This window comes from Crocuta crocuta, unplaced genomic scaffold (assembly GCF_008692635.1).
Source record: "Crocuta crocuta isolate KB4526 unplaced genomic scaffold, BGI_CrCroc_1.0 scaffold186, whole genome shotgun sequence".
Lineage (NCBI taxonomy): Eukaryota > Metazoa > Chordata > Mammalia > Carnivora > Hyaenidae > Crocuta > Crocuta crocuta.
The window spans coordinates 5,684,567-5,698,073 of NW_027551569.1; positions in this window are offsets into that span (position 1 = coordinate 5,684,567).

Here is a 13,507-nt window from a genome sequence, read left to right on the forward strand (position 1 = left end):
AGTCAGACCCACTGTGGCCCTTCCTGGGACTCCCACCCCTGCCCTTGGGCCCCTCTGGGAAATAGAATGTCCAGGCCATAGGGCCTATCACTCCTCTGCCCTCCCAGGGGAATCCATCATTCCCATCTCCACATGGCCAGGAGTGGAGTGACCAGGACTGCTTAATTAAATGGGGAAAAGATCAGGTTAATGCCAGATAAGCAGGCAGGATAAACAGACAGAAAGAATGGACAAGGAGGAGCTGTCAGCACCCTGGCCGGTCGAGAGTGATTATTAATAATGATAAGCAGGAAAATGGGAATAATAAAGGAATAATGAACTGGTCCTGAAAGTGATAGGAGATTGGACCTGACAGAAGGCTGAGGCCTGCATCCCTGCTGCCCTGGGGGTGGGGCGAGGCCACGGGAGCTGAGTTTGCTGCGGAGGCTCAGGGCTGGGGAAGGGACTCGCTTATTGCAGGGAGGCTTAAGACCCAGGAGGCTGGTCTGACCCGAGGCCCAATTAAACTTACACACACCCTCTTTTCTCCAGATGAGTATAGGTCTTAATGCCCTAAAGTACTTCAAAATCCCTGTGGCACTGTGCCTAAAATGCAGATTCCCAGGCCCACACCTGGCAATTCAGGTTCCCCAAGTCTAGGGACTCTGGCTGCCCAGGTGCAGGTAGAAGCCAGGCATCTGTATTTCCTGAGCCTCCCGGGGGGGATCTGGTGCAGGTGGTCTGGGCACTGACTGCGCTCTGAGAAAACACTGATCTCATGCCAACCTGGAGGAGGGGGCACGCTTCATGTTTCGATCGTCCCAAAAACACAACTGGCAGCAGCTGCCAAAGGATGGAGTAGAGGGGTAGGGGAGGTGAACTGATGCCTTCCGCACAAGCTCTACGAAGCAGGGCAGAGGCGGGGCTGCATGCAGGGAGGAAGCGCACAACAGATCGGCCTTACTTGTCATGCCCTGGCCACCTGGCACTGACACACACAAGCACTGCCCTTTCCTTTGACCAGCGGTCAAGAGCAAAATGTCCACGGAAGCCAGAGGGAGGAAATAGACACAGGGGTGGACAGGGAGGAGGCAGGGATGGGGGCGCACAGGGCGGCCCAAGCCCTTGCCCTACTTCTCTAGCTAGTGCTTCAACTGCCTGTTGTCTCAGTACTGCCAGGTCTTTCCAAAAAGGCAGAGGTCTGTTTGGTTTTCCTATGGCACTCTGGATTTTTCAAGATTGATTGCTAACGCGAAAAGGGCAAGGGAAGTGTTTTGGGCAGAACTGTGAGTGTATGCTACAGCCTGTGAGCCAGCAGTTTGCAAGGTCAGGATCAGGGTTTGGGAAAGTGCTTGTTTAAAATGCATGTTCTCGGGGCGCCTGGCTAGATCAGTTGGTTGGGCGTCCGACTTTGGCTCGGGTCATGATGTCATGGTCCGTGGGTTCGAGCCCCACGTCAGGCTCTGTGCTGACAGCTTGGAGCTCGGAGCCTGCTTCCGATTCTGTGTCTCCCTCTCTGCCCCTCCCCTGCTTGTGTCTCTGTCTCTCTCTAAAATAAATAAACACTTAAAAAAAATAAAAAATAAATAAAATGCATGTTCTCAGGTCTTCCCTGCCCAAATTCTAACCCAGTGGGTTGGGGGCTCAGGAGCTAAGGTTTGTAGATGCTTCTGATGCAGGTTGTCCATGCCACATGACCACCTCTGAGAAGCCCTGCCTTGCAGATGTTCTCAGTTTGCTTCTAGACTCCAGGAAAACACTTTAAACAGCCCACTTAAGGGAGGCCAGAAAGAAAACCTGAAGTCCTTGTTTCCAAGGCAGAACCCCCCATGCCAGTGCTCCCATCGTGCAGTCAGTGGGCCGAGTCTCCCGGCACTGCCATGGCACATTTGTCAAGGGTTACTGAGGGAGCCCCCCCGGCTGGGGGACAGAACATTGCTGTGCCGCTCGTCAGGAGGAGGTGGTGACAGAACACTGATGATGCACAAATGGACACTACTCCCCTCCCTGGGTGCCTCCTGAGCACGAAATGAGAAAGGTCTGGATTCAAGCCTCAGTTTCTCTTCCCTCTAAAGTGGGCATGATTTAGTACCCACCTCCTGGGGGTTGAGAAGATTGAGGGAGATGATGCACAGAAAGCATCTGATACATTGACTGATATCTGGTAAGGGCGTCATAACCATTAGGTATCACTATTACTAGAAGCAAGGTGACAGGAACAAGGGCACATGGCTGATATGGACAATGCAGAGACTTAGCTCTTCGCTGAAACCAAGTACGAAACTGTCTCCGTGGCAAGCACCTGACACCATGCCTGGCCACAGAGCACTCACCAGGGTATTAAAAACAAATGAGGGGCGCCTGGCTGGCTCAGTCGGTTAAGCATCGGACTCTTGATTTTGGCTCAGGTCCTGATCTCACGGTTTGTGANCAGAGCACTCACCAGGGTATTAAAAACAAATGAGGGGCGCCTGGCTGGCTCAGTCGGTTAAGCATCGGACTCTTGATTTTGGCTCAGGTCATGATCTCAGGGTTCTTGAGATTGAGCCCTGCAACAGGCTCTGTGCTGACAGCATGGAGCCTGCTTGGGATTTGCTCTCTTCCTTTCTCTCTCTCAAAATTAATAAATCAACATTTCAAAACAAACAAAAAACCAAATGAACAAGAGGCCTGCAGGGGATGCCAAATCTCATTTCCCCTCTAAAACTATGACAGTCCACCCCCACTTTCCTACACACAGACGGGCCTGGCTGTGCAAGCCAGGCTTCCTCTGTCCCACCATGCCCCCCGCCCCCCATATCTTCTCCCTGTGCCCTCACCCCTTTGCTCCCCTCAGCCGCCCAAATGCCCTGGGTGGCCATCACAGAGGACTGATGTTCCCTCTGCCACTTCTTGTCAGTGGGTGCATGGGGATGGGTAGGAGAGCCTCTGTCCTTCCAGGGGCTTGATGACAGTCTGGCAGAAAGAACTGGGAGGTGGGCCAGCATAGGGTGGAGCAGGGTCCCTCAGAAGAGCCGCTGGTGGAAGGTAATGGGCTCAGTCCAGATGACCACCGGTGTGGAAGGATTAATGAGGGGATGGCATTATGGGGCAGCAAATCCATGGAATTGTGTCCACTGTTAAAAAGAATGAGGAAGATGGGGTGGCTGAATGGCTCACGTGGTTAAACGTCTAACTCTTGATTTCTGCTCAGGTCATGATCCCAGGGTTGTGAGATCAAGCCCCGTGCCTGGGTGTGAAGCCTGCTTGGGATTCTCTTCCGCTCCCTCTCCCATTACCCCTACCCTGCTTGCTCTCTCTGTCTCTCTCAAAAGTGTGTATCATGCTAAGCAAAATAAGTCAGCCAGAGAAAGATAAATATCATATGATTTGACTCATATGTGGAATTTAAGAAACAAAACAGAAGGACATAGGGGCAGGGAGGAAAAAATAAGATAAAAACAGAGAGGGAGGCAAACCATAAGAGACTCTTAAATACAGAGAACTGAGGGTTGCTGGAGGGGAGGTAGGCGGGGGGGATGGGCTAAATGCATGATGGGCATTGAGGAGGGCACTTGTTGTGATGAGCACTGGGTGTTGTACATAAGTGATGAATCACTGAATTCCATTCCTGAAGCCATTACTACACTGAATGTTAACTAGCTTGGATTTAAATAAAACTTAAAAAACCAAAAAACCAAACCAAAACAAAAAGAATGAAGAAGAGAGAGAGAAGTTCTGCAATATGTACTCTTAAGAAGAAAAAGCAAAATGTAGGCCATACGTGCAGAATGGTCCCAGTTACATAAATAAAACCAGGTTCTAAGTCTCTGTCTGTACATCCATGTGGAGGTACATGTACTGAGATATTTGGTAGAACATCCCTCGGTCCCCCCTGGGGAGGCCCATGGAGTGGGTGGGGCAGGGCAGAGTGAAAAGGAATATTCACTATATTTAGATATATAGTTCTTAATTTAGCGAATATACATTTCATTGCAGAAGTAAAGATAATATTCTAAAAAAGCATTTATAAACTTAAAAAATTTTTTAATCTATATTTTTCATAAATATATAATTTATTTTATTATTTTGAGAGAGAGAGAGAGAGAGTGAGCAGGGAACAGAGAGAGAGGGAGATACAGAATCCAAAGCAGGCTCCAGGCTCTGAGCTGTCAGCACAGAGCCTGATGCAGGGGTTGAACTCACGAACCATGCAGTCATGACCTGAGCTGAAGTTTGGATGCTTAACCAACTGAGCCACCCAGGTGCCCCTAAAATAGCATTTGTTATTTTTTAAAGGAAAAAAAACACTTTTTTTTTTTTTTAAAGATCTGGCACCAAAAGTGTTTCTATCCCTGCTTGTCCCCCAGGTCAAAAGAACTATTGCAATGCAGAAGAGGGCCCAGCCTGCTCTCCCTGGGGTCAGATCTCCTTTAAACTGTCTGGGGTCTTCAAGATTCCTGCATCCCTCCTTACTCTGGGCCCAGCAAGCCCATGCTTCCATTAGACTGTCAAAAATGATTCCCGGATGCCCGAGTTGTACTTCAAACTGGGCCATCTGTCATCCTCAGTAGTCAAATATACTGGTTTTCCTCTCATGGAAAATCAAAGTGCAGACAGGATGTAGAAGCTTGCTCTGGAGTCTGAACAGCCCCCTGGTCGGGGGCTCAGGGGCTGAAGTGGCCTCTCCTTCCCCGCCAGGTTCTCAGAGACGACCACCGCGCAGGGGTCGCTGCAAAAACTCGTCAGATGCTGTGGGACACAAAAACTCCCCCAACTCGTGTTCCTGAGATGGTGACGGGTGACGGGGAGAATCTTTTTTAAAAACCACCCTCTTTTAGAGTGGATAGTTGATGAGTTTTACAAATATAATCAGACATGTAACCACCACCACCACCACGGTCAAGCTACGGAACGGTTCTATGCCCCCCAAAAGTTTCCTTCCGAAACCTCTGCCGTCACTCCCCACTGGGCCTGCCCCACCCAGGTTTTGGTTGAATTTGTCTTATTCTGTTCTCTACTCGAAGAGCTAAACTACTTTTTCCCTCTTTGCTTAGCCTTCCCTACTAAGCATTACCGCCATCATCTATGCCCTGCGAGGCATCTTTCTTGTCAGGTGTTTGCTTCACTGTCTTTGTCCTTTAAACTGTGGGAACACCCTGGCCGGCCCTGTGTCTTAGGTGTAGTGTCGCGCTGCCTAGTGGACAACAGACTGGCCCTTCACAAGCCCGCAGCAGCCTCCCCTCTGCCGGCAGAGAACATGCCATCAGGAGCGCTGAGGGGCTTGGCCAAGGTCTGGGGTACAGTTGCCCAAACTCCGTCTCTTTCCCCCCTTCAGTGGTGATGCCCCCAGCTCCCGATGGGCAACATGTAGTTCTCCAGAGGGCACATCCTGGTCTCCTAGAAGGCCTGGTATGTCAGAACATACCCATTCTCTGCCCCTAAAGCCACCAAGAGAGGTCCTTCCTGCCCAACCTCAGCAAAGCAAAAAGGGGTGGGGTGGGGGAGCTGCTTCTTCTCTTGGCTGCAAGGAAACCGAATTCTTTTTGCCAAGTGCCTTCCAGGCTTACCCAGTTGGATCGGTTTCCGTGGTGGCACTTACATGAGTGACTACCTCTGGCCACCCTTCCTCTGTCCCTCTCTGGGAATCCCACACTCCAGCTGACCCACTGGGGCTCATGAGGCATGTGGCTTTGGAGCAGAGGCCATACCCCATAGGAGCTGCCACCTCTTGGCCCTGCCCAGGAGTCTGCCCACGCTGTGTAGCGGGACCACCCCCGGCCCACTGTTTGGATCCTCAAGGAAGCAGACACCGAGTCATTCATGCGTGTGAGAGATACAGGGTGGGGAGGCGGTGCAGGAGAAGCAGGGAAAACCTACAGGGGGTGATGAAGGTCTCTCAGCAGTGGAAAGAGAGGGGGATGGAAGGAGGGCCAGGTAGTTAGAGTCACAGACCATGGTGCAGCTCTGAGAAAGCCCTAGGCAGCCCCAGGGAGAGTTCTGGAGGAAGGACGGCCAGAGAGGAGTGCTGTACTGGCCAGGAATGGCTTTGCCACCGGGTTCAGTAACAGGCTGGGGGCTGCTAGGACACTGGGACAGACCCTGAAGGCTCCATCGCTGGAGGCTGTCCCCTATGTCCTTCCGTCCTTCCTCCCTCCCTCTCTCCCTCTCTCCCTCTATGTCTCTTTGTCTCTGTCTCTCTGTCTCTGTCTCTCTCTCTAACGGTGAGCTGAGTGGTGCCCCCTCAGGGCTGTCCCTCCTCCCAAGCACCTAATGGAGACCCTCCCGGCTGCCTGATGTGGGCGCTCTCCTGCCCCGAAAGCCCAAAAGCCAGAAACGGTCTCTGCAGCCTCAGCTACCCCCGTCCTCCTAATGAGCCAGGAGTGTGCACCAGGCACTGGTGGCTGCTACAGAAAGAAGGCACAAACCTTCCCCCTTCCTTGACTGCTGGCCTGGGCCCTCTTCCCCAGCAGACACCATGGCTCCAGGGCAGAATTTAACCAGTTCAGGACAGGGCAAATGGCTACCCAGTCACTGGCTCAGGAAAAATCCCAGGACTCTGCTCAAACTCCAGTCAGAGCCATGCTGGACACAGGGTCAGGATTCCTGCTCAGGGGGGACTAAGCTCATGACAGGCAAACTGGATCTTCTCCAGAACTTACAGGATTTTAGGTCATACGTCAGCCAGAGGGTCCTGTTTACTGACAAAGGACACTGCCTGCAAGTCAGGACTCAAGTTCCAGTCTTACTTAGAACATGACTTTGTGCAAGGGCCCTTGAACAGAATCCTCAGGCAAGGGGGAGGGTCGGGCAGGGGTCTCATGGTCAATGCCTATAGTGGCCAGCCCAACATGCCAGTGGGGAGGCATGAATGGCCCCTGCTTAAAGGAGCTGTTGTCTCTTTGCTCAAGTCAATTACCCCCGTAGGAGGTGTTGCCCAGGGCACACAGATCCCCTAATTTCCTCAGAGAAGCCGGAAATCTGGGTATAGTGTGAAACCCTCCTTTTTTTTTTTTTCATGTTTATTTATTTTTGAGAGAGAGAGACATGGGGCTCGAACCCACGAACTGTGAGATCATGACTGGAGCTGAAGCTGGACACTTTACTGACTGAGCCACCCAGGTGCTCTGAAACCTTTCCATTTTTAATGCCGAAAATGAACAATTTAAAAAGTGTGTAGGCCAAATCAAATGTCCTATGGGTCAAAGTCAGCCTAGAGGCCGCCAGTTCATGACTTTGGGGGTGATGCCCACGTAGGTCCTCTCAGTGACTTTCTGTCGGGGCCAAGAAGCCACTGCTGACTGTCCCTCGGTGTGAGCAGAACTAACCTTCACTATGTGCTTACTTCCTGCCAGACCCCTGACGTGTAGCAGGTCGTTTGCCCAACCCAGAGCCGATGAGGCAGTAATCGTTTTGTACCTCACTGTGTAGACGAGGACACTGTCACCCAGAGAGGTGTGGGGATGTGCACGTACAGCGCGGGAGAGCAGAAGCGCGAACCAGTGTTGTCTGCATGCTTAGCCCCCGTGTCCTCTGCCTTGCGTCTGCTCGGTTGAGCACTGACTCCCGAGGGACACTTTGCAGTAAGCAGCCCCCAAGGCATCGGGGAGGGGTTCCGGGACTGATACTGAGGAGGGCACCCCAAGACCTCTGCATTCCGTCCACCCAGGGCTGTGGCTCCCCCCGCCCTGCTTCTCCCGGCCTGCTCCCTTACGTCACACCTCCCGACTGCTGGAAGGTGGAAGATCTGGAAGAGGCGGTTTTGCAGGACTCTCACTGGTCCTCTCTCAGCCCCTTCACAGCCAGGTGCTTTCTTGTGGAGGGGACGCCCTCGTCCCCAGGGCAGTGCTGTCTGCTGCAGCGGTAGCAGATGTTCCCGGGCGCGCTGGCCGGATGCCGTGTGTGGGAGCCTACAGCCCCAGCAGCCCGGGAATTCTGGGCTAATGCTCAGCCCTGGCATGGTCCCCTCTCTCGCTGACCCCTCCGGTCCAGGCCACTGCGACAGATGCCGGGAACATATGCCGGGAATTAATTCACTGTGTCACGGCCGCAAGGGGGACCGCCGCTCCCTCCGTCTGCTTCCACCACTCCTGCTTTCTGATCTCTCCCTCGCCAAAAGAAAACTGACTTTTCCTCCCTCCCTTGCTCCTAACTCCCCTCCACCAGGCTTTCCCTTCATTACTGAGCCCACCACCAGAGGTATTTGAGCCCTAGAGAGGCCCCTCCTTCTCCACGTCTCAAAGAGGATCAGAGGGCCAAGCAGCAGCTCAGTCGCTCTTTCCAGCTTTTTGTCTCCAGGCGGCTTATGCCCCAACTGTGCTGGAACTGATAAGTGCTGATAAGAGAGGAGGGTTGTCTCTCTCTTTCAGGAGCCAGAATCTTGCCACCTGCCCAATCTGTCCTTAAGTCTAACTCAAGTCACTGTTCCTACAATTGATTGTCTGCATAGCACCATGCAGCTGAACTCTGGCATGTGGGTGTTATTATTGGTCATCTTCATTCTTTCCTCGAAGGAGGTGGGGGTGTTAATATTTCACGCTTTGTGGGCCACGTGGTCTTTGTCACAACTAAGTCTGAGATTACAGCACGAAGGCGGCCATGGACAATATGTAAGCGAAAGAGCATGGCTGTGCTCCAGTAAAACTTTCGTAAGAATGGCGGCGGGCTGGATTTGGCCTGGGGCTACGGTTTGCGGACCCTGCTCCAAGCAAACCAACCCCACCTTTGTGCTTCTGGTCGGACATATGCAGCTCCCTGTGTCCCCACTTTGATCCACACTTTGTGGTGGATGGCTTGGGGTTCTTCCCCTCTTCTGGAGAGCCTCTGTGGCTCTCAGAACCAGTGCTTTGAAAACACAGATGAGACCTGTCTATTTCTCTACTAGTTTGTGAGCCCCTAGGGGTTGGGACCATGTCTTATTTGACATAGAACTCTTGGGATGCCCAAGGGGCTCTATGGAAACTCAACCAATACCCTTTCTTTTCCTGAAAAAGCTTACAGGCTGTGGGGGAAATAGACAGATGAGCTCTGTGCTCTCAAAACAGAGGTAAGTTCAATGCCAGGAAGGAAGGAAGCAAGGGAGGAGAGAGGGATCAGCAGGTTGCGCCTCCTATAAACTTGACTGCCACCTTTGAAAAACTTAAGGGGTGCCTGGGTGGCTCAGTCGGCTAAGTGTCCCACTTTGGCTCAGGTCATTATCTCATGGTTTGTGAGTTCGAGCCCCGTGTCGGGCTCTGTGCTGACAGCTCAGAGCCTGGAGCCTGCTTTGGATTCTGTGTCTCTTCTCCCCTGTTCACAGTCTGTGTTTCTCAAAAATAAATAAACACTAAAAAATTTTAAGAGAAAACAACTTAAGGAAAAATGACGAGAAAAAAATTAAGTACTTAATCTTGATACCCTTAAGCACCGAAACAAACAAACAAATAAACAAAACTGATGCCCTAAAACACATTTGGGCAGTTTCTTAAAAAGTTAAACATAAATAACTCTGCAACTATTTTGTTTGCCCTTTAACATGTTTTTTGAAATTTTACATAAAGTGGTTTTCTTTAAAGTGAAACATATGTCCACACAAAGCCATGCACATGGATGTCTGCAGGGGCATCGTTCAGAATAGCCCCAAACTGGAAACAGGTCAAAAGCCCATCAACTGCTGAATGGGTAAGCACAGTGTGGTGTGAGGCTGTACAATGGGCCACCATTCAACAATCAAAAGAACAAACTACTGACACATGCTATGACGTGGACGGACCGTGAAAACACGTGACATGAAAGCAGCCACACTCAAAAGACCATGTGCTACATGCATTTATGCCGCATCATATCCATTTACGTGCAATTTCCAGAAACTACAGATTCATAGGGTCAGAAGGCAGATCGGTGGCTGCCGTAGGGCTGGGAGCCAGAGCAGGGTGCACTGGAAACAGACACAGGGAACGCTGTAGGGTGATCAAGGTCGGGATGACGGTGATGGCTGCACCACTCTGTAAACTTACTAAAATCAATGAGTTGTGTATTTTCAGTGGGTGACGTTTAAGGTGTGCATATTGTACCTTAATAAAGTTGTTGTAAAAACAAAACAAAGATGCTGGTGGCAAATCGTTCTGGTAGCATGAGAGGAAATGAAGGTGATATCCCCTAGCAAAGTGCAAGTGTCGTTGCAATAAAATAACCCGTACGACTTTACCTATGTTCACTTTTCTTTCTTTCTTTCTTTTTTTTTTATAAGCTTTTAATCTATTTTGAGAGAGAGAGACAGAGCACAAGCCAGGGAGGGGCAGAGAGAAGGGGAGACAGAATCCCAAGCAGGCTCCATGCCATCAGTGCAGAGCCTGATGCAGGGCTCGAACCCATGAACCATGAGATCAAGACCTGAACCGAGATCAAGAGTCAGATGGTCAACTGCACTGCCCAGGCGCCCCTACCTATGTTCACTCTTTGAGCCCGTCCAGTTCTAAAATCGAACAGTAGTCAGCTTTAACTGGGCAATCACAATCCTAGGAGGATAGCGCTAGCATCATCCCCATTTTACAGATGAGAACACAGGATCAGAATAGGAAAGCACCTCACTCAAGGACCCACAGCTGTCAGTGGGAGAGCTGGGACTGGAACCCAGGCTGATTCTGGAATCTGTGTCCTTCACCCCTGTGCCCTATCCCCTCCCCCACTCTCCGTTCCCCTCCCCCAGTTATTTACATCCCCAGTGACTCTTTGGCCCTAGAAGAAAAGCACAGAGCTGCTTGGGCAAGCCGAGCCAGGATGCTAACCTTCCTCAGTTCACTGTAGCGAATACAACCTTTCTTATGGGTCTCCAGGGCCAATGTTCCCAGGAGCCCCCTCACCACTCTAAGCAAGAAAGGCCCCAATTTACAGAAGCCACACATTTGGTCAAGCAACACTGAGCAGGCACTAGCATCGGTTTCCATCTGGAGCTCATGGATCCTAAAGCCTGTCTGCACGTCCTGGGGTTCAGCAAATACGAGCCAACAATCAGGGGCAGAGGTGACCTCAGGTTCAGCTGCAGGCCGGCCCGCATGGATTTCCTGCGTGAGCTTTTCATCGGTGCTGCAAGTTTCCAGGGAGTGTTTCACGGGGGCCTTCCGATGGCGCCCCGGCTGCCCCGCACGCCGGCACACCCAGACCTGGCGGGGAGCTGGCAGCGGCCTCCTGATCTCTGGTCTGTGGCAGACAGAGCTCATCGCTCCCCTCCCTCTTGATGTAGCACCAACTGTCCTGCTTCTTCCAGGCAGAGGCACCAGGGGGCCACGCAGCAGCTTGAGTTTCCCAAAGGCTGCCCGGCGAGGCCGAGGAGGCCTGGGAATGCTCGTGTCACCGGAGGGAGTGGACCCCCCCCCCCATGCCTTCTCTGCGATAGGCCCAGGCCCTGGGTGCAGCCAGACAGAGCATCTGCTCTCCCCTCACGCCCTCCCCACCACGCATACCAATCTGCTGCCGCGTCGGGTCTGCGGGTACTGTCCTCTCTCCTCGGAACGCTGTGCCCCACTTACCAGTCTTGTCCCCCCTTGCCTTCTTCAAATCTTTGCTCAAATGCCACCTTCTCAGTGAGGGTTCCCCCAGCTACCCCATTGAAAAATTATAACTCCCGAGGGTGCCTGGGTGGCTCCGACGGTTGAGCGTCCGACCCGACTTTAGCGCCTGTCATGACCTCACGGTTCGTGAGTTCGAGCTCTGCATCGGGCTCTGTGCTGACAGCTCGGAGCCTGGAGCCTGCTCCAGATTCTGTGTCTCCCTCTCTCCCCCTCCCCTGCTCACACTGTCTCCCCTACAACTCAAAAATAAATAAACATGAAAAAAATTTTTAAAAAATAGTGACTACTGATCCCAGCTTTATTTCTCTCCATTGCACCTATCACCATCTGACACATTGTGTTTGACTCATTTGTCCATCTCCCCCAGCAGAGGGAAGGGGGTGCGGCGTACCTAATTCTCTCGCCGCAGTGCCTACAACCAAGCCTGACTAAATAGCAATCCAGATCTTGTGAAAGAATAAACTCCCCACCAGGGCCGGGCCAGTGAATAGCATCTCTGTAGCTACCACCCAATGCCAGAGATGCCATGGAAGCTTTTGTCAGAGACCAGCTGGTGCTTCTCAGCCACTCAGAGGTGACAGAAGCCAGTCTAGGGGACACTGGAGAGGAGCCAGTCACCGTGCCTCATGAAGGAGGCAGCGTCACCAGGACCCGCTCCGCGCGTCCCGGACACGCCTGCAGAAAACCACACTGTGGGTACCTGTAGACACTGGTCCATTCTGTCACACCTCTTGAGCCCTCTTCTAGGGAGACTGGGCTGGGCGACACTGCTGGTTGGAACATAAGGAAGGTATCTCAGAAGTCGAGTAAGAACTAGGTCGTTCCCCAGGAACCCTCAAATGCTGTGTGAAGGATGAAGCCGACAGGAGGCTTGACCACATGTGGCCTCTCAGCGGGGCTTAGCCCATGTGACTTAGAGCTGTTCCCCACCCAGGTCTACTGGCTTCATCTGTGCCTTCCTGGGGCCAGGACTCTGGAGCTCAGTCGCGTGCAGAAGTGGAAAGAATGGATGCCTGGGGTGGGGGACGGGGCTCGGTGGCAGGTACCTCCTCCCCACACCCTTATTCTGCCTGCTGAAAATTAGATGGCCTTTCCTGGCTGGAGCCAGCAGAAGATTCCTTTTAACACAAGTGTTAAAAGTACAGTGCTGTCAGGTAACAGTGGTTTTGAGTTCCAGCTCCGCCCCTAAGTAGCTGGAGTACCTCGAGCCATCTCTTTCCTTCTCTGAGCCTCGGTTTCCTTGTCTGTAAAATGGGGTAACAACATATGTGCTTCACCGGGTGGCTGTGAGGGTTAACTAGATGACTCATATGTGCTGAGCCCCGTGCCTGCATGTGCTGAGGCCTTGCTGCCGTTGTGATCATAAAATAAAGGGAGGAAGCCACCTGTCCAGGTCTCCAAAGTTATCAGAGCCCCGAGGCAGTTGAATTTGCTAGTAATTAAGGGACTAGAAAGACCTTTCTCCCTTGGGTTTCAGAATGGTGCTCAAGAAAAACAAGCGTGGACAGGAACTTCTCAGTGACCATGGAATTATTCCAAAGAGGGGCTGTCTGGGCTAAACGTGTGACTCTGGGAAAGGAGAAAAAGGGGCCCCAAAGCCACTAAATCCCAGAGTTTATAATTAACAGCCACATGGTCTCTTTGCTGGCTCTGGAGCCCTCATGGCTCACTGGGGAAGGACACTAGTAGTCATACAAAAATAACCCCCCAGTGGGTTTTTGAAGTGTTGAGCCTCTTTGTGTTACTGAATTTTAATGAAGGGCTTTCCAGGCTGACTGAGAGCGGCAGGCGCACTCCCGGTGGCCGTGGCCGAGGAATGAGGCTTAGTCAGCTGCTGCCAGCCTACATGGGCATGATGCAAAGTGGCATCCAGGGGAGGCGGGCGGGGAGACATCCCTGTCCTCAGATGAGCGGCCTTAGGGAAGAAATAGAGAAAAACAAAAACAAAAGATGTATCTGTTTAGAAAGAGGGCTGGGCTCTGTTCCAGATTATCCGTGTG